Source organism: Petaurus breviceps, unplaced genomic scaffold, assembly GCF_028583685.1.
Source record: "Petaurus breviceps papuanus isolate PSGF00001 unplaced genomic scaffold, PetGlider_PUasm1.0 186, whole genome shotgun sequence".
Lineage (NCBI taxonomy): Eukaryota > Metazoa > Chordata > Mammalia > Diprotodontia > Petauridae > Petaurus > Petaurus breviceps.
Window position 1 is genome coordinate 38,970,760 of NW_027185798.1, and position 26,143 is coordinate 38,996,902.

At 42.6% G+C, this 26,143-nt stretch overlaps 1 protein-coding gene across 4 annotated transcripts in view; it reads left to right on the plus strand.

Annotated features, from left to right (window-relative positions):
• Positions 1-26,143, plus strand: part of IGSF3 (immunoglobulin superfamily member 3) — a 138,423-nt gene that overhangs the window by 41,857 nt on the left and 70,423 nt on the right. The window lies entirely within an intron of this gene.

The following is a 26,143-nucleotide window of genomic DNA, read 5'->3' on the forward strand; positions in this document are numbered from 1 at the left end:
TCATCCCTTCCTTCCTGTTAAATTGGTCCTGTGCCCTCTATTTATGTATACCTGTAAACATATATACACACATTTACAAATGTATTCATATGCCCATATACACTCATATATAGACATACATATATTTCTATTCCCTTCAACTACTGAGAAAAGTTTCATCAGTTACAATTATTGTTTTTCCATGTAGGAATGTTAATAGTTCAACTTTGATAAGTTCCTTATGATTTCTTTTCCCTGTTTACCTTCTCAGGCATCTCTTGCTTCTTGTATCTGAATGTCAAATTTTCTATTCAATTCTGTTTTTTTTTTTTTCAGCAAGAATGCTTGAAAGTCCTCTATTCCACTGAATGACCATATTTTCCCCTGAAACATGATACTCAGTTTTGCTGGGTAGGTCACTCTTGGTTTTAATCCTAGCTCCTTTGACCTCCAGAATATCATATTCCAAGCCCTTCGATCCCTCAGTGTAGAAGCTGCCAGATCCTGGGTTATCCTGATTGTGTTTCCACAATATTTAAATTGTTTCTTTCTGGCTGCTTGTAATATTCTCTCCTTAATCTGGGAATTCTGGAAACTGGCTATAATATTCCTAGGAGTTTTCTTTTTGGGATCTTTTCCAGGAGGTGATCGGTGGATTCTTTCAACCTCTATTTTGCCCTCTGGTTCTAAAACATCAGGGCAGTTTTCCTTGAGAATTTTTTGAAGGATGATTTCTAGGTTCTTACTTTGATCATGGCTTTCAGGTAGTCCAATAATTTTTAAATGATCTCTCCTGGATCTATTTTCCAGGTCAGTGTTTTTTCCCATGAGATATTTCACATTGCCTTCTATTCTTTCATTTGTTTGGATCTGTTTAACAATATCTTGATTTCTCATAAAGTCATTAGCTTCCATTTGCTCCAATCTAATTCTAAAGCAATGATTCTCCTCATTGAGCTTTTGAGATTCTTTTTCCATCTGGCAAATTCGGCTTTTTAAGGCATTCTTCTCATTGCCTTTTTGAGCTTCTTTTGCCATTTGAGTTAGTCTGTTTTTTAAGGTATAATTTTCCTCAGACAGGCTGTTGACTCTCATTTCATAATTTTCTTGCATTGTTCTCATTTCTCTTCCCAATTTTTCCTCCACTTCTCTTACCTGCTTCTTAAGGTCCTCTATGGCCTGTAACCAGCTCGTATTTTCCTTTGAAGCTTTTGGTGCAGGAGTTCTGACTTCACTGTCTTCCTCCTGTTTTGCTTTGCTCCTTTGTGTCCACAAAATAGGAGTCTAATGTTGGAATCTTCTGTCTGCTTTGTTTCCTTTGCCTGGTCAGGTCGTCCCTCAGTCACTTGACCCCTGGGCTTTTATGCCACAGTAGGACTCTGCCACCAGACAGGGGAGGTTTCATCCCAAATGCTGGGGTTTTCTCAGCTGCCGGAGGTATTAGATGGGTGCCCTCTCTTAGGTCTCCACATGCTCTGGCAAGCTGAACACACACCCCAGAACCTCCATCCTAGACTGCAATCCAGATCCAAGCAGGTTAAAGCAAGAGCGATTACCCCTCAGACTGGTGCTTGGTCCCCCTACACTCTGCAGGCCAGGAGCTGAAGCTGCCATGTGGTGCTGGCTGGCTGTGCCGGGGCTTAGCAGCTTCTCACCCTGGGGGCAAAAGCCATACACTCCCACTTACTGGGTCCCAAAGTCCAGACTGCACTGACCTCTCACTTTGTCCTTCGCATCTATGTGTTGATAAATCTGGAAATGGCCACAGCTGCTGCTGATCTGGAGTCCCTCTGGCTGGTAGCTGGTCAGGCCCGCCCTGGGGCTAAAGCCTTGGTGTGGGGCTGGGCTTGACTCCCAGAGCACTGTGCTGGCCGATTCTTGCCAGCCTGCCAGGCTGTACTCGGTGGGAGGTTAGCTTCCCTGTATCATTTTGTGGGTTCTGCAGCTCCAAAGTTTGTTTAGAGTCCCCTTTTACATGGATTGGGGAAGGTGGAAGCAGGAGCCTAGTGGAGGTCCTGCTTCTACTCCACCATCTTGATTCTACCCCGTAATGTTAGTTCTTATCATTATTGTTCTGATGTCATTAAGTGCACAAGATTATGGCCTGTAGAAAAGTTGATCACTTGGGCCTTTGCTAATGCATGTTAGTGCCTCAGTCAGTAACAGAGGCTTTTAGGACCTACTTTTAGGACCTGGGCTTTAACTCCCTGATTCTCTCTCACAGAATCTCAGGATTAGAAGGGACTTAGGAGGACATTGAGTCAAACCTGTACCTGAACAAGAGTGTGTTTTACAACTTACCAAGAAATGGTACTAAAGCCTCTGCAGAAACTTCTTTAGTGACAGAAGGTTTACTACTCAGACTTTCGGCCAGCTCTGATTGTTTAGAAGTGATCCTATACAGTAGAAATCAGTCACTTTTTAATATAATAATAATGGTATTGGCTAGCACTTATATGGTGCTTTGCAAAGAACTTTACAAATATTATCTCATTTTCTCCTCATATTTCTGGGTAGTAGGTGCTTTTATTATCCCCATTTCAGTGATAAAAGAAACTGAGACTTTAATTGACTAGCCTAATATCATACAGCTGGTAGATGCTGGAGACAGGATTTAAACTCAGTTCTCCCTAACTCCCAAGTCCAATGTTCTGTCCACTGTGCCACCTGGTTTTGCTCTCTGAGCCCATGGGCAAGCCTAATTTCTCTTCCACTTGATGGTCTTGTTGATTTCAGCTTCCCCAGTGTAAAGCCATGCACAAGCAGCTTTCCAGAGGACTGTTGTTGTGAACAGCTTTTCAAGATTCTGATTACACAGTATAGTGAACTCTCTATTGATTCAGTAACAAACTAAGACAAAACATTCAAAGAAAATCAAGGTACAGCATTCACAGTGTTACAGCTTATCACAGAAAATCAAAATACTGTATTGACCATGTCACAACTCAACAACTTATCACTAAAATGGCCATATATTTTTCACCAAAGTGGTCACATAGTTTTAAACAAAGTACAATCATTTAGTAACTCAGTAATTTAGTAACACAATCATTCAATCATCTTTAAGGAGGCTTGCCTTCTTATGGGACACAAAGTACAAAAGTCAAAGTCCTCCACCCATGGGATACAATTAAGTTACAACTTCAACAGTCACTACTCAGTACCCGGTTAAGGGGTAGTGTAAAGTACAAAAACCATGCATTCCTAGGTCACATGTAAGTTAAAATTTCATCAGTCACTAGTCAATACCCTCTTTTATTAGTCACTACTCAGTACCCACAGAGAGATCTTTTCATCTTGACTCAAGGCAGTCTATCAGTTTCCATGGTTCCTCTTCTATGGTCCCAGCTCCTGCCCGAATCTAACCATCTGCCACCTGAGTTCAAAGTCATACAGCTCTCAGCTCCTTGTCCAGCTTTCTGTGCAGTTCCTGCTCCATGTCGAACTTTACAGTGTCCAGTCCACCTCAGATCTCTCACAGTCTCTGTTCCTGGGAAGAAAAGGCTCAACAAAGCCTCAATTACATTCATACACATTAACAAAGTCACAACCACATTTGTACAAAGTACTGGCACCACAATCATGCTTCCTCAGTCTTCGGCAGCTCCCAGAAGAAGTTGGTAGCACCTCAGCCTGGTCCTCGAAAGAAGTTTTGTCACCACAAGTTCTAGTTTTGCCACCACAAGTCCGAATTCTGTGTCAGTTCTCAGTTCTTATTTCTCTTCTCAACTCTCAGTCCAGCAGTAGAAGCCCAGCCTCCGGATACTTGCTGAGAGAAATTCTCTCTCTCTCTCTCTCTCTCTCTCTCTCTCTCTCTCTCTCTCTCTCTCTCTCTCTGTCTGTCTCTCTCTGTGTCTCTGTCTCTGTCTATCTCTGTCTGTCTGTCTGTCTCTCAGAAGCTGCTCTGCCTCCATGATGCTTTCCCCAAGAAATTCTGACTCTCCCAGCTGGGGCTTTTCCTTATATACAGTATTAACTCCTCCCTGTTCAACCCCTTCCTGTTATGTCAGCAACAGCAGTTCATACCTTCTGTTTCTTTAGCAGAAGCTTGATATAATTAGCTTGACACTAAGTGCTAAGTACTTGTTTGCTTGTCAATACAAAGGAATCTTCAAATTTCATTACTATTACACCTAGTTCTCCATGTGAAACATTTCCTGCTTTGGATACTAATTTGGCATGTTCTCTAGTCTCCTGACTATCTTGGTCCCATTAGACTATTTGGAGTAAATGCAAGAAAAGAGAAAGTTGATGACAAAATGTTTGCAATTAGAGGAAAAATGAAGCCATTCAGTTAATAAGCATTTATTCTGCACCCATTGTATGCTAGTGTAATGTTAATGGGATGTAAGATCTTCCCCTGCACATTAATAGGCATCAGATGGAGCCCATTAAGGGAAGGCTTGCTTGTGGGAAGGCTTGCTTGTGGGAAGGCTTGCTTGTGGGATGGCTTGCTTATGGGAAGGCTTTCACAACTTTTGCTGATTTCTGATTAGATACTGAGTCAGGAGGGTTGTGATGGCTTCTGGTTCTGAGAAGTATATATATACTCTTAGTTGATATTTTACTTTGGGGACTCATTCATGAGAAGGATCTTATGATTCCCTGGTCGAGGAAATTCTCAATGGCTGTACATTCAGAGCTCCCTGACTGCTCAGAGGTAAAGGCTCTTTTTCAATCCAGGGATGTGTGTAAAGTGTATTGTTGATTCAGGCAGTCAGAGCCCAGTCTATTGGTCTTTATTTCTCTGCTTGTATTTTCTCTGAAATTCAGGGTGCTGATTTTTTCCCCTGAACTAAGTGAATGTAATTTAAAAAAAAGATTACTCACCCCTTGAACAACTGTCTTTCCTAGTAAAGCAGATTTAAGAACCCATGCTAGCAGCCATCCTGGGTATGCCAGTGTGGTTGCTGCTACAGCTAGGCACTGTGCTAAGCAGTGGGGATGCAAAGAAAGATGAAAGATGGTCTTTGCTCAAAAGCACAGTCTAATGGGGGAGACAACATGCAAACAACTACATACAAACAAGATACAGATGGCATCAATATAAATGGACATCCAGTTGGAGATTTTAATCTGGAGGTTAGGACTAGATAAGTAGATTCGAGAACCACCAGCATTTTTGTTGTTCTCTTGTTTTCAGTCATGTGCTACTCTCTGTGACTCCCTTTGGGGTTTTCTTGGTAAAGATACTGGTTTGCCATTTCCTTCTCCAGTTCATTTTATAGGTGAGGAAACTGAGGCAAACAGGGTTAAGTGACTTTCCCAGGGTCACATAACTAGAAAGTGTCCGAGGCCACATTCGAACTCAGGAAAATGAGTCTTCCTGACTCCAGGTTCAACACTCTATCTACTGTGCCACCTAGCTGCCTCTATAACTAGGATAGAGATGATAATTGAATCTGAGGGAGCTGATGAGCAGCAAAGAGCAAAGGAAGAGAAGAGGGCTCAGGACAGAGCCTTGGGGGACACCCACATTTAATGGGCATGACCTGGATGAAGTCCAGCAAAGGGGAATGTGGATTGAGCAGACAGGTAGTAGAAAAACCAGAATAAAGTAGCATCATGGAAGCTTAGAAGAGAATCTCCAGGACAAGAGGCTGGTCAGTACTGTCAGAGTCTCCAGAGAGGCCAGCAAGGATGAGGTTTCATAACGGGCTATTAGATTTGGTGATTAGGAGATCATTGGTAACATTAGAAGAACCAGTTTTGGTTGAATGATGAGGTAGGAAGTCAGACTGGAGAATCAGAGGAGAAGAAGTAGCAATTTCCTTTGTAGATGGCCTTCTCAAGGAATTTAACCAAAAAAGGGAGAAGGGATATGGGACAATGGCTATCTGGGATGGAGCAGCAAAGTGAGGGTGTTTTGAAGATACGGGAGATGTGGGCATATTCGTAGGCAGTTGGGGAGATGCTAGTAGTTTGGGAGAGATTGAAGAAGAATAAGAAAGTGAGGATGATAGAGGAGCAGACTGCTGAAGAAGATGGAATCCCTGCATATAGAGGGGTTTACCTTGGCAAGGAGAAGGGCCACCTCTTCATGTGAAACAAGGGCTAAGGAGGAGATTGTGATGCTTTCACATCTGTTTAATGTACATTGAGGAGGAAGAGAGAAGAGGGAATTCTGTTTTGCTTTTTTTTTTTGGAGGGGGGGAAGGTAGGGCAGTTAGGGTAAAGTGACTTGCCCAAGGTCACATGACTAGTAAGTGTGAAGTATCTGAGGTCAGATTTGAACTCAGGTCCTCCTGACCCCAGGGCTGCTCTATTCACTGTGCCACTTAGCTGCCCTGAGAAGAGGGAATTCTTGGTGAATGATTTCACTTGTTTCAGTAAAGGATAAATCAAGGTTCTCAGCTGAGAGGGGGAACCATGGGAAATCTGAAGAGAAAGAAAAAGGTTTAGAAAAGACACCATGCTGAGTGAGATAATGAGATAATTTGGGAGTTATAAAAGGATTGCCTTGTGTCAGTGAGAGCCCAGTTGAGATTATGTAATGGAAATTTTATACTGAACCCAGTCAACTAGGTGGCACAGGGGATAGAGTTCTAGGGTCGGAGTCAGGAAGACTTACCTTCCTGAGTTCAAATCTGGCATCAGACACTTACTAGCTGTATGACCCTGTTTGCCTCAGTTTCCTCATCTCCAAAATGAGCTGCAGAAGGAAATGACAAACCACTCCGATAACTTTGCCAAGAAAACCCCAAATGAGATCATGGAGAGTCAGCCATGACTGAAATATGATTAAACAACAACAGTTGGCAAAGTTCCATGATTTTCCCCAACATGTTCATCAGCGTCATGTGTGTAGGAGGGACGGCAGTTCATGGTGGGAGTAATCCAAGGCTGAGGTTTAGCAGGGCAAGATCGTCAGAAGGCTAAGGGGACAAAGGATCTGAGAGGAGGAGACACAGTGTAGAATGGAACTGACTCACCCAAGGGTCCTCAGCGCGCACACACACACACACACACACACACACACACACACGCACACACACACACGCACACACACACACACACACACACACCAGAAACTGTGTTAAGCTTAGGAATGCAAAGTGATCCCTGCAGCCAGGGGCATCCATTCTAATGAGAGAAGACCTCACAGAAAAGGAATCTGAAAGAGGGAGTGTTGGGGGAAGAAAGTCCTTTTGGGGAGGGGAGGAGCCTAGAAATAGATGAAGGAATGATATTAACAAAGCCCTGTATAAGTGGCATAGCAGGTCATGGAGATGAGTGGCTGTCCTAAGTGGGATTCAGGTTATCTAATCTCCTAACAGGCTGGACAGAGAAATGAACTCTGAGAACCAAAGCCCAGAGAGGCTGTATTGACCATGCCTGTTGATTGTCATGTAAAGGTAGAAACCCCAAACTGGGAATCAGGTGACTAGGAGTCTAGTCACGGTTCCTCCGTGACTTGAAATCTGACCTTTTGGCCTCAGTTTCCACATCTGTAAAAACGAGGGGCTGAACAAGAGGATTTATCTCCCCGGGTCCTTATATACTCTAAAATTGTCTTCTCTGATTAAGTTTCCCTAGGCCATGCCTTAACCCACTGTGTGGGTCAGATTTGCTCACTACTCATATTGTGCCTGGGTTGCCAAGAAGTGCAAGGGAGATCAGGGCCGCTTTCATTATGGGGTGATAAATTACCATAGTTAGTGAATAATTGTTTTTTTTTTCTTTTTGGTGGGGCAGAGGTGGAGAGAGAAACAGCAAGTGGAAGATTGATTGGGCACCTCCGTTCCATTTTATCAAATGATTTTAGGCAACAGTATGCAAATGATCCTGCCAGTGCCTCTCTGTGTTGGCCTTGGGGCTCCTTGGCAAGCTGCCATGTAGGCCCTTGAGCTCTCTGTGGTGTTTGCCCCGCTGTGATGTATTATGGGGAACACTGATATTCTCAGCATGGAATTCTGATGGATGCTTCTACAGCATGGTGTGCCTCAATTAATGGAGTTCTCAGCTCTCTCTGACCTCCTAGGCTGTCTATCCCCCCTCCTACGCTGCCAGCCTTCCCATTGGTTCCAGTGGATGCAGAGCTGGCAGACCATTGGTTCCAAAGCACTTTCAGGGCTCAGGTTTCCTTCCTGCTGAGGCTGCTTCCTCCCCATTTCCTCATCATGCTGCTCCATTCCACGTCCTTCCCACCTTCAGATGAAAGCTTACTCTTTTTGGAGTCCCAGCACCACAAGTTAGGGAGCTTCCCATTTCCAGGGGAGGGAGAGAGGTGAAGGGAAGAGCTGGATTTTGGTTGTTGGTGAGTGGGATGGAGAAGAAAGGAACCTTGCTCTGGACCTGAGAAGTCTTAGTGCGAGCCATCATCCACCTAGTTCCCAAAGTGATATTGCTAGAGCCGCGCTCAGCTCTGATCCCTGCTACCCCTGGGATGAAATAGAGCCTCCTCTTTTTGGCATTTAAAAGCCCCCCAAAACCTGCCAGCCCATCCTTACCAGTCCAGCTTTATTACATGTCACTCCTCTTCATGGACTCTTCAGGCTAGCCTAACTGGCTTTTTTTTTTTTTTTTTTGCTGCTTTTGACAGAAGACAAGGCAAGACATTTAACCTCTGCTTGCCTCAGTTCCCTCATCTGTAAAATGAGCAGAAAAATATCATCTCCCTCCAAGAGTTGTTTTGAGGATCACATATTGGTAGAATGTTTTGCAAACCCTAGTATTAAATGTTTGAACTGAAGGGCACACACATACAAACAGGCAAGATGGTCCCTGTGCTTGAGGAGCTAACATTCTAGCAAGGAAGCATCTTTGATTATATGTTACAGCTTGCCCCCTCCACACCCCATGCTCCTTTACATTGGCCTTTGTGTGCTGCTCATTCCTGGGTCTTCTTGATACCACTTGGCACCGTCAATAAACGTTATATTTGAAAGATGGTGCATGACTTTCATGGCATGCTTGATGTCTGTATGAGACCTTTGCAACTTCCTGAAATCATTCCAACCCACTCTCCTCCTCTATTTCAACTCTGGGCCCACTTAATCTGGGTCCATTCCAGATACAGGTGGGCGAGCTCTGTGAGGTATCCACCCAAATGCATGTGGAAATACCCAGATTTATTTTGTGTGTGTGTGTATATATATATATGTATGTATATATATATACACACACACATATGCACACACATTGTTTCCTTCCCTCCTGCAGAATGTAAATCCCTTGAGAACTTATATTTATTTCTTATATTTATTTCCCCAGCACTTAGCCCAATCCCTGGCATAGAGTAAGCGCTTAAGATTGCAGTTTGATTGATTGATATTCTGTTTAGCATACGACTTGTTCTATATGTTAACTTTACTTTCTACTCTCTATAACGTGGTTATCATTTTTTTCCTACTACATCCTACTCTTGCCAAACTCACACTTTATTCTCAGTATCTAGTGTAGTGACATACTCAAACACACACACACACACACACGCACATACACACACAAATGGGAAGCTGTTTTTTTTTCCCCTTGGATAGAGGATCTACCACTAAAAATAATATTGGGAAGGCAGAGAAACTCAGGGTGGGGTACTACAAGGGAATGATTAGGGAAAGGTGAAGGAGCAGCCCTTCTCCCCACTCCCACTTTTCTGTCTCCTTTTAGTGGGCTGAAATTCCAGATCTGTTTCCTGTCCTTGATGGACAAACACTCAATCCCAGGGCCTCAGTGGTACTTTGGATGCCCAGTGATAACCCTGAATGCTGAGGCTTAATGTTAACATTTGCACCTGTGTGTTTTACTGCTCGGTATTACTGGAAATATTAGGTGTCACAAAGAAATTGCAAAGCAGCCTTACATTAGGGTTTGTCTTCCGATCCCCATGCTAAAGTGGAGGGATTCAGGCCCAAAAATGTAGGGAACTGACAAGGCCTGGAGTAGTCTGTAAAGACTTCCTGAAGGAGGAGAAGCTTGAGTTAGGCTTTGGAAGATGAGTAGATTCCAGACTAGTAGAAAGTAAGGGAGTAGGCTTTCGTGCAGGATGGAAATGGAATGATAAAAGGCATGGGGACTCTGCACAGAAAGTTGGGACACATGACAGATAGCAGCTGGCCTAGATGCCTGGAAATATATTGGGAAAGAAGACTGGATAGAATGGGGGGGGGGAATCCAACTTCTTCAGAATCCTTAAATGCCAGGCAGAAGGGTTTAAATCTCAAGCATCTTGGTCTGTGAACAGGAGAATGACGTGCTGACGCGCCATTACAGGAACAGGAGCAGAAAAGAGTTGTAGAGAGACCCATTAAGCAACCACATCTACTCTAGAGGAGATGAGGGCCGGAACTGGGGTGGTGGCTGTGGGAATGAAGGAACAATGAATGAATCTAAGACAGTTTGGAAGAATGATAAGGGATGAGGAGGGAAGAGGAGTCATCTTTGGCATCAAGCAAAGAAAACTGGGAAGATGGTTCTGCTGATGGATGAAAAATGGGACAGGAGCAAGGGGGAACATGTTTTAGTATAGGCCAGTGCTTGGGGGTGGAATTTAAGCTTTGGACATCAAATCAGTGTGTTTAATAAGCACTTAGCCTGTCCAGTGCTCAGTGAGTTGATGCAACAGCAGGATTCTGAGCAGAGTTGTTCTGAAGGCAGTTATGAATACAGCCCTGGGGTTAGTCATAAAACTATGGTTACCTTGAGAGGAATTCTGATAATTAGAGGATTAATCCAACCTCCTATCAGGTATAAGAACGTCCTCCATGACACCACCAGGCAGCTAGGTGGTGCAGTGGTTAGAGCATTGGACCCAGAGTTAGGAAAACTGGAATTCAAATCCAGCCTTAGACACATACTAGCAGTGAGACTCTGGGCATGTCACTTAATCTCAATGTACCTCAGTTCCCTCAATTGTAAAATAAGCCTAATAGTAGCACCTACCTCGTGGGACAATCAAATGAGGTATTATTATTAAGTGCCTGCATGCAGTGAGCACTTAATAAAGGCTTATTTCTTTCTCATCCCTGACAGGTCATTGTCTAGCCTCTGCTTGAACACTGGAATGACCAGTGGTTAGGGCCAGTGATTGGGGAAGTTATGAAGGTTGTATATATGAGCAAGAAAGGAGTCGACAGAGCAGATGAGTAAATGTGGGAGAAGTCGACTTCTGGCTCAGGGAGGGTGGGTAGCCACCAGCATGAAGACCACGACACCATTGGGAGCGCTTAAGGCACAACTTTGGCTCCTTTCTTCAGTGACTCTGGCTTGTCCCGTCCCTTGCAGTTTGCCCCCTCCTCCCACCCATGAGCTCCATGGCCTATGCCCCAAAGTACTCGGTGTTTGGCTTTGCTATGTGCTACATGAAGAGACTGCAAAGACTTAAGCTTATGCTGCAGGTAGGCCCTAAACACCTTGGGTAGCGCAAAATTTCCTTTAATTGATAGTCCACTATGCCCAGGGGGTGTGCTCACCAGCAGAAGCAACTTTTCTAAGAAAGCATTTATTAAGACTTGAGAAGAAGGAATGGATTTTTTTTGGGGGGTGGGAGTTCACTTTTTGCCTTGTCTGCCTTTGTGCCTTCCTTAGAGGATCTTTCATTCAAGTCTGGAGGCTTGCTTTTCTCCAGCCACTGCATTAAGACTGGACAGATTTCTCTTTTCTTCTCAGTGGTCTTTCAAGTGAAATGAATGATTCTTTGGCCTCTGGTGACCCCTGTGTCCTCTGAACTCCTGGAACATTTCTGGGTTACATTGCTTACTTGTACTTGGCATTCTTCATTTCTTTCCTATATCTCCATCATTTATTTCCTCTTTTCTTCCTTGTCTCCCTCATCTTCTTTTTGACAGTTTTACCTTGAAACATGGTTTTTGTTTCTGTTCTGCTTTGCAGAAGGTCATAGGCCAGGTAAAGGAGAAATTTCTTAGAGACACTGAAAATGTTCAGTTTAATTCTATAGCAAAGTGCAATGATGATGATGGTGGTGAATTCATATTTCTGTAATGCTTTAAGGTTTCAAAATACTTCATGAATATTATCTCATTAGGTCCTCACAACCATCCTGGGGAGAAATGGATGATATTATTATCCTGATTTTGTCATTGTTAAGTCATTTCTGTCAGTTGGCCCTTTATGACCTCATTTGGGGTTTTCTTGGCAAAGATGTTGAAGTGGTTTGCTATTTCTTCTCCAGCTCATTTTTACAGATGAGGAAATTGAGCCTGAGGGAGGTTAGGTGACTAGGTCATCCAGAGTTACAGTCAGTACCTGAGGCCTGACTTTATCTCAGGTCCGAAGCTTTTTATTATTCTTCCCAGCTACCTGTGATATAATGATTCTAATTACTCTGTCTCCTGGAAGTAACTAGCAGGAATTCTCTAAAGCTCCCTTGGACTGTCCAGAACAAGAGGAAGAAAAAGGATTCCTTAGCTCATCCTCCCTTTCTGGAGAATGTTAGACAGCCTCATAGGAAGGTTTAGCTTTGGGGACCACTCCTGTATTGGGAAGAGGAAGCTGTTTTCTTAGAATTTTCATTCCTTGGGATGAGAGTGTTAAGGATTTGGCAGGTGCTTATGTGAGGAAAAGTATAAAAGCATAATTGATGAAGATAATCTCAAGGGATTCACCAAAAATAGCAATTTATAGCAGCAAGTCACTTGAAAGGGAAATGTGAAACTGAATATAGTAACACTCCATTTATCAGATATTTAGCAGGGAACGAGATAGATGTTCCAGCTAAGTTAATTTTCTAGATAACTGAAGCATGTTCCTTTTAAGCTGTAAAACTTTTTTTTCCCTTCTCCCCATCTTGGACTGGTATCTTAAACAGAACTAAAGCTTGTATCAGTATTTCCCTTCTTAGGACATAGAACATGGAATGTGACTCAAAGGCATCATTAGGATAAACAATGAGGGCCCCCCAGTTCCATAATATCCTACTAAGGCCAGATGCTTTTGGAGATTAGTGGGTATAGAACTCTTTCCCCTTCAAAGGAAGGTTTTTAATTCTTTTATCTGCCTGATTCCTGTAGTTTTTCTTCTGTGTCCTATCTTGGGGATCTCTTCTTGCTGTTGTCCCTAATCTCTAACAGCCAGAATGTCAGTAGGCAGCCAGCATTCATTATTAAGATATGCTGAGGGATACAAATACAAACAAAAAGAAAAAAAAAACAGGACCTGTCCTCTGGGAGCTTACATTCTAATGGAGGAAAGACAGCACACAAAATGGGACTGAAGTGGAGAGAAGGAGAGGGTATGGCATGGTGGTAATGTGCAGACACTCAGAAGCAAAGGGAATGGAGAATGACCAGCTTGACCAGAATGACCAGAATGACCTCTCCCCAATGGAGGCCCCAGGAGGAGAAAGAACCTGGAGGGGTGAGGGATGTTCCAAGGTGAGGAAGCCCCAGGTGTTGAGGGAAGCATGTACTCTTTAACTTCCCTTCTCAATCATCTCAGCTAGTATTCATGTATTACTTTAACACCTATGTTATCTCATCCTTCCTATAACCCTGGAAGGCGGCTGGTATTACTATCTTCAGACTCAATTTCCTGAGTCTGGGAGAGGTGGATTACCCCACCAAGATTTTACAGCTAAGTATCTGAGGAAGGATTTGAACTCAGGTCTTCCTGACCCCAAGTCTAACACTCCATCTAGTTCCCTCTTCATATTTATGTTTTGTCTTCCCCAACTAGATTCAAAGTTCTTTGAGATCAGATGGGATAGATTCAATTTTGTATTTTTCAGTGCCTTCCATTATATCAATGGTAAACAATCACTGAGTCAGAGAACTGTGTTCTTGTACTCTTTCTAAGTCCATGTTACTGCAGTTCTTTGGTTATGTTATTTAAGTCAATCCGTCATTCAGAAAATATTTATTAAAGGCCTACGTGCTAAGTGCTCAGGATACAAAAGAGAATTCTTTTTCTTCAAGGAGCTCACCATCTAATGGGAAAAGATACCACACAAAAGAAAGCTTGAAAAGGCTGGGGAGAGAAGAAGGTCCCCAAAGGCAGGGCATGATGATGTCAGGATTGCAGCCAGGCACCGGGAAATGATGAGATGGCTCCCCCCCGCAGGCTCTCCATAAATGGAGAATCTTGCTGGAGTTCTCCACTGTCCACCCTCCACCATTTCTAGCCAGAGAGAGGGAGAGGCCCTGGAGGCACAGAGTAGACTGAGGATGGGTGAGTTCCAGGGTTGGTGTGGATGAGATTCTGAAGTCCGGGAGTGATGTCCAGGAATGCAGTCAGGTGGGAAATTTAACCTCACTTTGTTTAAAAAATGGAGAGCTAGACCACATGATTCCTAAGGTCTCTTCCAGTCCTCAGTCTGTGTTCCTCTGACTCTATCATCCATCAGTACCTTTCTTTCTCGAATAGTCAACATTATTGAATAAATATTCATTGGGTGAATTTTAAGAAGCTTTGAAGCATTTTTAATAGTATTGATAAAGCAAAGCATTCATGTAATGTGAAACCTTGAACTAAAGCCGATTTTGAGAGGGTGATGTGTAATAATGAAAACTAATATTTATATTCAAGTTTTAAATAATGCAAAGCACTTTATATATATTATTTTATTTGAGTCTCACAACAGACTTGTGGGATGAGAAGCACTGGTATTATTATCTCCATTTTATATGAGCCACAGTCTCATGGAAATTCGTGGCCCAATATGAACCCCGACCAGCAGGATGTCCCCTAGGGAAGAGGAATCTTGTTGCCTAATTCTGTTAAGTGTTTTCAATACTTGAACAAAATGCATGCATAGGATCATAGATATATATCTAAAAGAGGCCTTTAGAAGCCATTGAATCCAATGCCTTAATTTTACAGGTGAGGAAACAGAGGCCAAAAGGAGTCACCTAGCTACTAAATGTCTGAGACCTAATTAGAACTTGGGTTTTCTAGACTAAGTCCAGTGCTCTGTCCACTTTCCTGCCTGGGGTTTACTCAATTATCCCTCCCCTCTTCATATTGAAAGAGAAAATCAAGAAAAAAATGTTTTCACTACGCAATCCTTTTTCCTTCTTTCCCCCTTGGAAATGGGAATCGTACCACTCCTGGAGCTTTTGTGATCAAAATGGACTTTTGTCCTTTCTTAAGGCAAACACACACTAAATAAAAAGACCAACTTGCTATGGAAGAAGAGAGTTAGTAAATTCCATTCTTCCTGTTGCTTCTCCCTGCCATGGGCTCCTCAACTTCTAGGCTGGGGTGTGATACTGCAGCTCAGCTTCTGATAAGCCCTCAACCCCACAGGGAGACTCCAAGAGGGAATGACAAGTCTTTTTGTGGACTGAGACATTTGGACTGAAGCTTGAAAGGAAGAGGCAAAGGCAACTCAGAATCCAAAGACCGCTTTTAAAACACTTGCTCATAACATCCTCTTAATGCCTCTCTCTTAAATAGCAATATCTCTTCAAAGATTTTTTTCCCCCACTCTGAACATCACAGAATGTCTACATGAAAGACATGTTAGGAGCTGTAGATTACAATTAACTTTGTCACTAATTCCCTTGTATTTATGGGGGCAGTGGAAGTGGGGGGCCGCCATTCTTATTAAATGAGAGTGCGATTCTCAGAAGATGAATAGTTTTCTTCAAGTGATAGGACCCAGAGTATTTTTTTTCCTTTTTCTACCTCATTTGAAAATGAAAGAGCAGAGAAAGGCCAGTGGTGTGTGGACTATAAGCCTAAATACAAAAATATAATCCACTTGGAGCGCTATGGATGTTGGATCAAAAATTTAGTAGATGTAAGAGCAAATCCTCTAAGTTGGGGGAAGGCATAAGTCGAGTCAAAACAGAATTGTGAGAATGCTGTAAAACTTTTTCAATTTAGCATTTAGTAGTTCTGGCTACCATCTTAACACTCTGAACAGAAAAGTTTCCTATATACTCTACTGGAATTCTTCCCCAGTGAATATGTCTCCGCTCGTAAAATGGAAGCCGGTTTTCCTCAAATATAATATTGAGACCATAGTAGATGATTTTAAAAATATCTTCTAGTCCCATGTCTGTAGGTAGAAGAAAATAGTTAATTTCACAGAAGACCATTTCATGCCAACTGTAGTTGACAGTATTATTCCAGGAAACCTGCATTTAATCTCTGGAAAAAGGATTTTTATTCCAATATAATATTTAAAGAGGGCAGCTAGGTGGTGCAGTGAATAGAATGCTGGGCCTGGAGCCAGGAAGACTCTTCTTCCTGAGTTCAAATATGGCCTCAGTTACTTCCTAGCAGTGGGACCCTGGGCAAGTCACTTAACCTGTTTGCCTCAGTTTCCTTCTCTGTAAAATGAACTGGAGAAGGAAATGGCCAACCACGCCAGTGTCTTTGCCAAGAAAATCCCAAGAGTCGCAAAGAGTTAGACATGACTGAACAAAAAAAAAATTGTCTTGTCCAACCAGTCTTAAAATGGTTTCTTCTTACATGGGTGCTGAGATATTGAGATTATAAGATATTGTGATACTAAGCTATTGAGTCCAAATGTGGTGGTTCCACTTTTCATTGATAATATGAATGGATGGTGGAAACACTGACAAACATATTTCATTTTCCATCTACTTGTTATTCTTCTAGTTCCAGTTATAATTGCACTTGGGGTGTCCTGGCTTACTTGGTTCTCATGCCAAGATTTCTGCAGAATTGTTTTTTCCTGCATTGTTTATCAATGCAATGCTACTTAACATTTTTCACTGTCTTGTCTATATCATTATGCAGATTAACTGGTATTTGAAATCTGTGTTGCTTTTGACTATCATATATTTTGGGGGGATCATATCATATCTTGGCAAGGAGATCGAGTATTTACTGGCTAAGGTGATTTCAGGGTTTGTTTTGCTTCTTGATTGTGACAACTATCTTTTTTTTTTTCATGGATCTGTGATTTCATAAGTGTAGGAGACTCCCAATAAGAAACTCCCTTTACCAAATCAGATTGGCACCTTCTCTGAAGTCTTAGAAAGCTGCTGAGGGCACTGAGGTACTGTGCCTGCCCAGGGCCACACAGTCAGTATGTGACAAAGACCAAATTGGAACAGGTCTTCCTGACTCCAAAGCAGGTCCTATATCAGCTGTACCAAATGGCTCCCCCAGAAATTTCCTTACGTGAGTTAAACTTCTTTAAGAAATAGCAATTATTAGGGGCGGCCAGGTGGCTCAGCGAGTAAGAGCACTGGCTCCAGTGTCGGGATGACCTGGGGATCAAATCCAGGCTCAGATACTTAGCACCACACCCAGAAATAACTGGCCGTGTAACCTTGAGCAAGTTACTTAACCCCAATTGCTTAAAAAAAAAAAAAAAGAAATAAAAAGAAATAGCAATTATCAAGATCATTGTCTTTGCCTGTGTTGGTTTCTCATTTTTCAGTCAACAACTGTTTTGAATAGGTCCCTTGGAACTGTTGTAATTGCATGCAGTGTTTTACCTTAAATTCCTCTGAATTAGTTTTGATTTTAACCTTTGCTCTGAGTAGTTGATGCTTTGAATGACTGCACAGAGAGGTAGATTCAGGTAGGGTTTCCCTGCTGTAAATGACCATTTCTTTCTTGTCTGGTAAGATATAGACTCTGTCTCTTGTCTCCCAGCTCTCATCTGGATCTATCCATCAGTCAAGCACCTACTGTGTACTAGGAATTGGGTGACAAAGAATGAGAAAATTCCAATTCTCAAGAAACTTAAGGACAGTATTCAGGATTTTATTTTGGTCTGAGGCTTCTGACTACCACAAGCCTTGAGGGCAGCTTTGGTTCCGCCCCACTACTATCTTTTCCAACTTCTTTTTTTCTTCTTCAGCTGAATCCCCCTGTACCCACCTTTACATTGAAGTCAAGAACAGATGTTGAGGAATCTCGTCAGTTTCTCCCCAGAATTTCTCTCCTCCTTTACCCTCTGCATGTCGGATGCCAGTGTCCACACTGCAGTTTTCTTGTTGTTTTTTCTGTTCTGATCAAGTACTGCAAGGCTCTTGCTGACCAAGTGTCCCATTGAAATGTATCTTGTTAACAAGATGTTACATGATGTAAGCCAAGATACACATGATGCAGCCAGCTCTTTCAACTTCTCTGTTAGTCTCCAGGGAGATCCTGTGACCCCTCCTTCCATTTAGATGAGTTGTCTTTCTGCTTTCTACTTTTGTTTATATTGAATATATTCACAGGGGTGAATGTGATCTAGCTATTTCCATAGTGTATCAACTCTGCCTTTGGGGAAAAAGGCCTTTATAAAAGAGATTTAGGATATTTTGAATACAGTCACTAAGTTAATAAGTGATTCTAAGTATCCTTGGTCCCCTTTTCAGCCATTTGGCCTGTCACTTTAGATGTGGAAGAGGTGACTCACACAGCACTGAGAGCCTTTTCTTTTTCTTTGTTTCATGGATCTCCACAGCCAAGAAATTCGTCTAGTGGCCAACCTGCTGGGAATGAGCCAGGCTGGTCCTTGGATAGCAGATGCACAGGCTGTTGGCCAGGCCTGGGCCAAAAGCCCTGCCAGCTTGGTTGAAATGCTCCAAAGCTTGGTCACAAACAAGCTGCCAGAGACTATTTTCTATAAAAGGTGGTCTTTTATTTTTCTAATCAGGCTTTTTAAAAATTTCTGGATAAATCCCTTCTATCACCTCCATGATTTGAAGCAGCATTGAATAGAATTTAAGTTAATAGTCTGAATCGCCATCTCATTTGCTCAGCTATGTGGCCTGATAGATCTGCTGAGCCATTTGTCACAGTTTGTTTTAAAGCCAGTAAGAGAATTCCTGGATACTCTCCAGAATTTCTTGGGGATAAACTCTATATTTGAAATCTGCTTGGGAGGGGAGGGCAAACAGAGAGCCGGTGATGGGCAGCATGGCCCAGCGGAAAGACCGTTGAACTCTGGGAGGGGAAACCTGCATTCTGCTCTTCTCATTCTGCACTACGTACCAGCTCTGTGACCATCACGTAGCCTCCTACCTGTGTGTGCGCGCACACATGTGCACATGTGTGTATACACACATATATGTAAATATACACACACTTTCTCCTCCTTGATACTGTCTTCTTTCTAGGCTTTGGGGACACCACTCTTTCCTGGTTCTCCTCTTATGCATCAGACCATTCTTTCTCAGTTTCCTTTGCTGGATCCTTATTCAGATTGTGCCTTCTGACCATAGGTGTTGCAGGGTTCTGTCCTGGTCCCTCTTCTTTTCTCCCCTCCCCTCTCCCCCCCCCCCATCCTCTCCTCTTCTTCTCTATACTGCTTCACTCAGTGATCTCATCAGCTTCCATAGATTCTGTTGCTGTGGCTTGGCCAGTTTATCACTTCCATTTGTTTGAGAATTGGTACATTGGATGTTAGCTGATTGTGGATGCCTAGTTTTTGTCAGTTCTGATCTATTATTCCACGTTGACTGACCTCATTACCCAGACTGTGTACTTGTTTCTGACCTCTAGTTTCCTGTGGGATTTTATCCTATTCTTTGGTCCACATAATGACCCCTTGGCACTAGAATTAGCAGAATGTAGGAAAATAATATTTAATTCAACTCCTAGTACTTTAGAATAGTGTTTTGTAGTCTCTACTTTTTACAGATGAGGAAACTGAGACCCTGGGAGGTTAATTGACTTAATCCACCATCACACTGGAATTGACAAGCTAGGATTTGAACACAGGTCCAGTGTCCTTTTCATATATTGCCTTACCTAGTCTTCATTTTACAGATCAGAAAACTGAGACCCAGTCAGTCAATAAACATTTATTTAGTTTTTATCATGTGCCAGACACTTTTCTAAGCTCTAAGGGATACAAAGAGAGACAACGAGCAGTACCTGCCTTAAGAAGCTTATTGACCAGAAAGAAGGTTCCAGCTAGGTGGCACAATGAATCTAGCACTGGCCCTGGAGTTAGGAGAACCTGAGTTAAAATTCGGCCTCAGACACTTAGTAGCTGTGTGACCCTGGGCAAGTCACTTAACCCTGATTGCAAGAAGCTCATTGAATCTAATGGAGAAGACAGCATGGAAACAACTATTTACATGCAAGATATATATGGTATAAATGGAAAGTCACCTCAGAAGGAAGGTGCTAGCAATGGTGGGGACTGGGGGGAGAGAAGACTAGGAAAGGTCTCATATAGAAGATGGGATTTTATCTGAGCCCTGGAGGAAGCCTGACTTCCCTGGTCCAGTGACTTGGCCAAAATCATAAAGCTGACTTGGGATTCTGGCCTTGATTACTATTTCCCCCACCCCCTTCTAAGCTGTGCTATTCTTCCATCAACTGGGGACCTACCCTGATGCCCTAATTCCTTTCATTAGAAGGTGGTAAGTGCCTGTCTTGGATAGATACCAGCAAAATCTATCTTACAAACAGGACTGCTTTAAATCATAACAGTCCTATTTGACTGGAGTGAAAGTACACTGGCACTTTGCCCCAGGTCTGAATCTATCGAGTGTGGCATTAAAGGGACCAGGCAGCAACCGGGCCTTTGTCTGCAACACCCAGATAGTCTTGGGAGAAACCCCCAATTTAAATTCTGCACCATTCTGTATTGATCTGCATTTCTAGCTATTTTCCACTCTCTACCTGACCACAACATTCATTTCTTCACAGTGAGCCTGGCAGTGATATTTGGATTGGAGAAATTATCCACTCATGCTCTGTAATCCCTTATAATCACTGCCTCAAAAAGTGAATCTGGCAGTCTGTAATCATCTCCCCTAGCCTTTATGTAAGGCTTTAAATTTTGTCAAAGCACTTTCCCTGTCTGGTGTGTCAGGAATTCCACCCCATAGGCCTCTCTGATTTGGAGTTGGGTGGGGTCCTGTAAAGTGAGGTTTCACTCAAGTCATCCCTTTGCCCCTAGAAGGGATTTATTTGTGTGCTGGGGCTCTGCTCTGTTAGTTAGACTGGTATGGGCAGTTAATCCTGTTGGGGGTTAGGTCAACTTTGAGTGATGACTTGAATTTTTTTCCCTTGAGATCTCATTTAAGGTCCTTGCTAAGTTTAGAGCAAGCAGAAATACAAGGTCCAGAAAAACTTGGAGGGCAGGATTAAAAATTAATCTATTTGAATCCACCTTCCCGTATGCTGCTATCCAGGGTATTAGGGAATCTCATGTCTGGTACATATTGCTCTCCTTATAAGACTCTTTGTGTGGGCAGTTTCTTTATTGGTCCAATTTTCTTCTAAAAGTGCTTTCCAAGGCACCACTTAAGTCCTGGGAAAGACCTAAGTCTGGAATGAATTAGGACACTGGTTTCAGACCACCCCCAGATGCCCTCCCCCAGACCTCCCCACACAATAACTGAGGCTGCTTGGGGTGACCTCACAACACATGAGCTTGGGAGGGAGTCTCAAGTGCTTGGTGGTCACAGGCAGCATTTTTGGAATTTGATTAAAAGGGAAGTTGTCTTAAAAGTACCTACAGCAATGGGCCAGCAAATGCACCTCCCGTTCAAAAAAGAGCAAGCCTTTGTCATTTCCATTAGCAGGATTACTTCACGTCCAAGATCTCTGATTCTAGATATAAACACATAGACGAATACTTGTGTGTATATGCACATATACCTATATCTGCATGCATATATACACATACAGGTGTGTGCATGTACACAGACACATCAAACACTTGTGTATGCATGTGTATATATACATGTCTATATACATGCAACCACATATACACATACATAACTACATATGCACACATAGTAGGTGGTGCAGTAGACACAGCACTGGGCAAGTCACTCTTTCTGCCTCAGTTTTTTCAACTATAAAATGGGAAAATAGCACCTACCTCCCAAGGACTCTTACAAGGACCCAGTGAGGTCATGTTTGGTTAGACTGAATGACGTTTTTTATTTTTTTTTGGTGTCCTGGACCCCTTAGGGAAGCCTGTGGACCCCTTTTCAGAATAATATTTTTAAATGCATAAAATAAAATTTGTAAAATTACAAAAGAAATTGAAATAATAATATTCAATTAAAGTTTATATTCAGGTCAACAATACCAGACCTTGTCAAATGCCCTCATTTTACAAGTGAGGAAACTATATCCTAGAGAGAAAAAGTGACTTTTTTATGCTCATATTTGGGGGGGGAGGGGAAGTAAGCATTTATAAAGTACCTATCATGTGCCAGGCATTGTGCTAAGCATTTTACAAATATTATTTCATTTGATGCTAATAACTCCTGAGAGGAAGGTGCTATTATACCCATTTTATAGTTGAGAAAACTAAGGCAGAGATTAAGTGACTTGCCCAGTATATCCACTGCACTACACACCACACACACACACACACACACACACACACACACACGGCGGTCGTTGTACATGGTGGTGGTTTTCCTTGGTTCTTAAAGAGGACCAAAATGACCTCACTATGCTAGAGGCAAGTTTCACTTAAACCCTGGGAAAGACTGTGGCTGATCAGACCAATATGAGGTCAGCGTGCACTTCTGCAAGTTGGCACAAATAGTCACTGTGAACATTTGGGGTGGATAGTCTTAATTTGTGCATCCTGTGTTTCCTTTAAGCTGTTTCAATTCTGCTTTGCTCATAGAGTACAACAACTTGTCTGATGTGGGCACGCCATGCTGAGCAGTCCTTTGCCAGTATCTCCCATGTCACACAATTGATTCCAAAGTTCTTAAGAGACATGTTGAGAGTGTCCTTGTATTATTGCTTCTTCTGACTGCCCTGTGAACACTTGCCTCTGTCTCTGAATATACATATATATATTTAGTGTGTGTATGCATAGGTATACATGCACATATGTGTATATGTACATACACACATATGTTTATGTAGATAATGTGTGTATGGTGTGTGTATGAGAGAGAGAGAAATGGCTTGGAATAATACAACAAGCACTGAACCCGAAATGAAATCCTGGCTTTGCCACCTGATACTTGTGTCATCTTGAACAAGTTACTTTAACTTCTCTATTTTCTGTTTCCTTTGTTGTCTGTATATTAAGGAAGGTAGGCTACATGGGGCAGCTAGGTGACAGTGAATAGAGCTGGGGGTCTGGCATCAGGAAGACCTAAGTCCAAATCTGGCTTTAGACACTTAACAGCTGTGTGACCCTGGGCAAGTCACTTAACCTTTGCCTCAGTTTCCTCATCTGTCAGGTGAATTAGAAAAGGAAATAGCAAACCGTTCCGGTATCTCTGCCAAGAAAACCCCAAATGGGGTCACGAAGAGTCAGACATGACAGAACAACATTGAGATTACACGCTCTATGAGGTCCCTTCCTGCTCTAAAGCTAATGATCTCCTAACTCCCACATTCAATGTTCTTTTCCATTTTACCAATACCTTCTTGAGTAAACTTTTCATTATGTTCCCAAACCCTTTATTGATTAAAAGGGCTTAGATTGGGAACGAATTGGCTGCTTCCCAGGTTAACAGCCATGCCCTCTTCTGACTCTTTGCCTTCAGCTACTTTGGAGACAGGCTCGGTGAGTTAGGGCCTAAGTCTTAACCTTTGTGGCTGCTGAAGTCACTTGGGAGCTTTTGTTTATATTGTTGATTAAGATTTTGATCAGGGTTAGATACCATTTCCTTTAAAATATGTAGGAATTAAATGCCTTTCCAAAGTATACATTGATGTAATCTTCTATCAAATGTGATGGCTCGGTATTGGTGTCCAGTGTCTTCCATTACATCGCTGCAGAGGACTCTCAAAGGTGGGGTCAAGAGCAAGAAGAAGGTATTTTTAGGAGAATCTAAAGCCCTTTGTTTGAAGACTGGTTCTTTTCTTTACCAGCTGCATGACCATTGCCAACTCACCTACCCTCAGTATTTTTTTTCCTACTAAATGGGGGTGGTGCTATGCGGGTCAGTAGAAATCTCTTATTTTTAGCAGTACTATGAATTTTTAATCACACCATGAAGAAAAATGATTTTCACTAGGCCGAGGAACTGAGTTCCTTGTTAATAATCCTGCCTTTGGCCCATTTTATAGCCAATCTCAGATAACTAGAGCCTTCCATTAATGAGCATTTTTCCTTAACCTCTCTGCTGATAATCAGTTTTACTGCTCCAACTGCCTTTGGGAAATCTCTAACTGGATGTCCTGTGGACATCTTAAACTCTTCATGTCCAAAACGGAACTCATTATCTTCCCCCCAAAAACCTTCTTTTCTTCCTCACTTCTCTGTTCATGTCAAGGATGCCACCACCATTCTTTCAATCACCTAGGATTGAAACCTGGATGTCATTCATGACTCCTCAGTCTCTCAATCTCCATATGCAGTCATTTGCCAAGTCCTGGCAGGTCAACCTTCATGACGTCTCTCCTTCCCTCTCTCCCATCACCCTTTTTCCTCCTTTGACACAGCCACCACCTTGACATAGGTCTTCATCACTTCCCATCTCAATATTGTGATTATTGCAATATTCTTTAGTCTCTCCACCCTCCAGTCTGTCTTGCCCTCAGCTGTCAAACTGATCTTCCTAAAGTATAGGCCTAACCATGTTAGCTTCCTGTGAAGAAATCTGTGGCTCCCTCTGACCTCCAGGATCAAATAGAAAATCCTCTGTGCCCTGGCCCCTTCCTGTCTTTCTAGGCATCCTCTACCTTCCTCCCCTCTACGTAATCTCTGATCCAGTGACACTGGCCTTGCTCTTCCTCACACAAGACGGTCTGCCTCCCAGATCTGAGCGTTTTCAGTGGCTGATCCGTCCCCATGCCTGAAATGCTCTTCTATGCTCATTTCTACCTCCAGGTTTCCCTGGCTTTCTTCAGATCCCAATTTTAGTCCCACCTGCTTCAAGAAGCCTTTCCTAGTCAGTCTTAATGCTAATGCCTTCCCCCTGAGATTATCTCCCAGTTATCCTATTTCTTGTTTGCCCGGTTATTTACATGTCTCTGCCATCAAGCTGTGAGCTTCTTGAGGAGGGTATGGGTTTTTTTTATTTATTTGTAGTTTGCCTTTCTTTGTATTCCCAGCACTCGTCACAGTGCCTGGCACATAGTAGGGGCTTTCATAAATGCTGGATAACTGGGCTCGTTGCAGTATCAGGAGATACAGCCAAATACTAAGGAAAATGGATGTGTATAAATTGGTTTTTCTTTGTTTTGTTTCTTTATTTTACTTTGTTTTTGCAAAGCAACTTCCAGGGCTCAGTACAGATTCATTATTGTCTCTTTTGGGGGTCTGTTACTGGGATTAAAGGGGAGACTTAGAAAAATTAGACAAACCTATTAATTCTGAAAGCCTTTCATTTTAGGGTGTTTGAGGGAAGACTATTAATTGGAGACATCCAAGAAAGATGGAGGAGGAGGTAGGAATGATAAGAGGACAGCAGGGGAACTTGCTTTTTCCCAAGGCTGACACCTCCAATACGACCCTGGGAAAGGCTCCCTAGATCTTACCACCCCTGCTAGCTGGCTAATTGATATCCCTGTCTCATTTCTCCCCGCTTCAATCCAATGTCCATGCAGTTACCTAAGTAATTTTCCTAAAGCATCTTTGTTGTTCTTCAGTCATTTCAGCTGTGTCCAACTCTTTGTGACCTCATTTGGGTCTTCTTGGTAAAGATACTGTAGTGGCTTGACATTTCCTTCTCCAGCTCATTTTACAGATGAAGAAACTGAGACAGACCGGGTGAAGTGACTTGCCCAGGGTCCCAAAGCTAGGAATTGTCTGAGGCCAGATTTGAACTCAGAAAGATGAATGTTCCTGACTTCAGGGCCAGTGCTCTGTGCAATATGGTGCCACCTAGCTGCCCTTCCAAAAATAAAGTTCTGACCATGTTATCCTCACTCCTCAGGAAACTCCAGGATTCTGTTACCCCCAGGATCATATATAAAGTCCCATTGGACATCTATAGCTCTTCGCAACCTGGCCCCTTCTTACCGTTCTGGTCTTTTTTACATGTTACTCCTCTCTAGCTCAGTGTCCTCTGTTTCCTATCTCCATGCATTTGAACTGGCTGTTCCTCATGTCTGGAATATAGCCCTTATATACTTCTGTCTCTTGAAAATCCTGCTTTCCTTCAAGATTGACTTCCAACGCCACCTGCTAAAGGAGGCCTTTCCCACATTCCCTCTAGGGTTACCTTATATCTACTTTGTTATCTTATATATCCTTGGTATAATAGCGCTCTGAATTCATGTGGTGGTGGCATCTGCAGCAGCAGAAATAGTAGCAGCAACAGCAATAACAGCAGAAGTAACAAACAATAGTAGTTATAGCAGCAATAACAGTAGCAACAGCAGTAACAGCAGCAGCAACAGT